This window comes from Dendrobium catenatum, unplaced genomic scaffold (assembly GCF_001605985.2).
Source record: "Dendrobium catenatum unplaced genomic scaffold, ASM160598v2 fragScaff_scaffold_1365, whole genome shotgun sequence".
Lineage (NCBI taxonomy): Eukaryota > Viridiplantae > Streptophyta > Magnoliopsida > Asparagales > Orchidaceae > Dendrobium > Dendrobium catenatum.
In genome coordinates this window covers 442860-446527 of record NW_021319827.1, presented here as the reverse complement: position 1 = coordinate 446527, position 3668 = coordinate 442860, and positions in this window count along the sequence as shown.

Below are 3668 nucleotides of genomic sequence, written 5' to 3'. Positions count from 1 at the left end.
TTTTCATTGTATTTTATTTAACATAGGAACAAATTTTGTAATAGTGTTGAGATCATTCTTTTCTAAGTTAACTTATAAGCTTAAGAACTATTTAATCCTTCTATTATGACCATATCAATTTTTTTTTGCTCATGATTTCCATCACATATAAAATCACTAGTCTATCCAAATAAAAATCCATCTAAGATTTGAACTACAAATAAATTAGAACCTGATTTTCGAAGAAATAATATTATGTTTATATTTAAGTTAAAAAATTTATTTTCATCGAATATTAAATGTATAAACTCCTCAATAATCATGCTTCACTCATTGAATATTTTAAATGTTTAGCTTATGAATAAATATCTTAAGAATATTGGTTCATTAGATTTTGCATCAAAATTTCTAAAGTTGCATTTTCCATTATTTAATATAACTATTTACACCTAAATGCATTAAGATGAGATAAATTTAATGTTCCACACTTAATTAATTTATATGATATTTTATTTAATACATGCTAATAATTACTCAATTTAGTACATAATAAGCTATGTTTATGCCTTGTATTAAAACAAGTAATTTATTTTCATTTAACATAGATTGAACAACTTAAGGTTTTATTATTTCTTTCAACTATTTCATTATGTTGGGATGTACAAGGAACTTAAAAGAGTGTATAAGGAGACTGATTGATATGACATGATATGCAGATAGACAGGAGTAGTGACTTTTTATATAAAAGCTATATGACTTATGATATAAGATATAAGAGTGATTCCTGATAACATGATTGATATAATTGAGATTGATTCCTATTTGATATAAAAGGACTGTAGGGCTTGATATATAAAAAATTCTATAAGTAGTTAGATGTCATATCTTGCTTACAAATGTATATCATATGAGCATATATAATGATAAATTGCCTATATTATATGAACATGATATCGAGTATTACTGATAAAAATATATGACAAGAATGATAAGACTAATACAAGAGCATATGATATATATGAAATACATGATATATATGATACATTGTATTTGATAGAAATATGATATGGATGCATTGGTACTATATGACATGCATATGAAAAATATTAGTATATGAAATATATATATATTCATGTCCTGACACCGCAGCACTCACCAGTTTAGCGCCAAAGTGCTCTACTTCACATATGACATGCCTATGAAAAATACTAGTATATGAGTTTTCATATTTTTCAAGAAAATTTATTTCACATATTTGAGTTATTACACTCTTGTGTCAACTATCATTCATCAACTCTTAGCATCAATTAGATACCTAAATTAAAATAAAAATCTGCATATTTACTCCATGCCTTCTTACTTCTTAGACATGCTTTATGATGTTTCTGACATCCAAAACCATGATAAATAGTGACTGCAGATACCGAGTTACCAATATATTGATGTTTTGTTGAAAAAAAAAAATAGAACTAATATAATTTTTTTATGTATCTGTATTTAAATTTTTATAATTATTTGAATAAAATTCAAATATTTAAATTAAAAAATATTTTTCTATATATAGTATATACACATTGATGTAATATATTAAAAAATTCATGATTATTGAACAAATTTTACTATTTATTACCTAATGCAAATCTCTATTTTTTTAATCGTAAAAAGATTTGATTTTAAAGTATTAGAAATAATATTTTTATTAGATTTAAATGAGATTTTGACTTTTAGCATAACATAGGTTAAAAAATGTTTCTTGTGACCGGCCCCATATAGGGAACTTTTATTTGGTCCGGTCACCTGATGTAGCTCTACGTTCGGACGTCAGTAAAATAGTGCCACATGTTCTCACTATTTACCACGCGGCCCGACATCCTCGACTCGGAACGGAGACGGGATTGCTATGTTCGTGTGTTGCTAGGTATTGCTCGGTATTTGCTCGGTATTGGTCGATTTTGCTCGGCAATAACGAGAAATATCATTCTGTGAAGACCAATACCGAGAAATACCGATATTGCTCGATATTTCTCGGTATTGGTCTTCACAGAGCGATATTTTTCATTATTGTCAAGCAATGCCAAGCAATACCGAGCAATACCTAGCAATACCGAGCAATACCGAGCAATACGCGAACATAGCAACCCCAGGTCAAGTCGTCAGGCCGCGCGGTATCGAGTACAACCACGTGGCGATATGTTATTGACATCCGAACGTAGAGCTACGTCAGGTCACTTGTCTTAATAATTGTTCTCATATAGTAGGGTAAAGGTCTTATGTTATTGTTGTTGTACTTTGATGAAATAGTGACATTTGAATATCATATAAATAAATATAAAAATTTAGGTATTAGATAAAAGAGTTTTATTATATGTATGTAAATCTTACAAAAAAAAAAAAAACCTTGCCAATCCAGTCAGCCAGGTAAGTCCAGTATTATAGAGAGCTTCATACATTGAGTTATCTTAGAAGTAATAAAAAAATCAAATGAAATTTTTGGCCCAATTCGAATCAAGCAGGGCTTGAAACTGGATTTGTTACAGCAGTATAGCATATAAAATTTTGATTTGAGGAAAATATATAGACAGAAAAAAAAAAGCCTGTAGGCCCTGTACTCATATTTCAGTAGACTATATGAAGGGATCGATAGTTTGAACCTACAGCTATCCTAATCAAATATCCAGCCGAAGTAAAATATTTAATTTTCTGATTATGAGACTGTTTAGATCGTTTCCTAAGGGCATCTCCAACAGAAAACCCCATTTTCACTCTAAAATACCTTAAAACTTCAAAATGTGATAATTTATCTCCAATGAAACTCAATTTTTCTTTTTTCACACGCTTCTTTGTGAAGGTAATCATCTCTCTCCTGTTTCGCACGCTTCCTGCGAAGCTAAGCAGAGTGCGAAGGTAATCGCTTTTTTGGACATAGGTGAACAATCCGACGCCAATATTGACATCATAATGTTCACCTACCAATTTTTTGGAATGAGATTTGGGGTTCGAATGTGATTCGTGTATGTCATACAATGAAATGTAGTTCGGTTGAAAATTATCTAAATGTAAAACTATGCTATGAGAGGAAAAATATAGCCAATATAATGCTGAGTAGAAGAAATGTATTATAAAATAAAAATAATGTATTTAAAAATACTTTTGAGTTGTTTGTTCGAGTATGATACAAATGACTTTTTTTTTTTAATTTTTTTTTGAATTACAAGAATGCAAATTAAAATAGTCGAGGAATTGAAACAAAAGGGGGATAAAAGATTGATGATGGTGAGGACAGTGAACAACAGTAGCAGTCGGTGAAGGGCGGCGACAATTAACAATAGGCGATGTCGAAGGTGGTCGGAGGTAGGTGGCGATGGCTAGTTGGTTTGATTGGCAACGAAAGAACATGACAATAGCAATAGTCAGTGACATTACAATCAAAATGATTTTTGAACTGAAGAATGATTTTCAAATACACTCCTAAAATGTATTGTAAACACTCTAATTTTCATAACCGCTAGGTTTACTTCTAATGTTCTACACTAAGAATGCAACCAATCCTTACATCTATGTCACTCTAATGACCAGTCTTTATGTTCTTAAATATTCTTTTACAAAGTTATTTTTTTAAAAAAAGTGAAAGAGCTTAACATACATATAACACTTAAACATTTAAATAACATAAAAAAGAATGCAGAGTA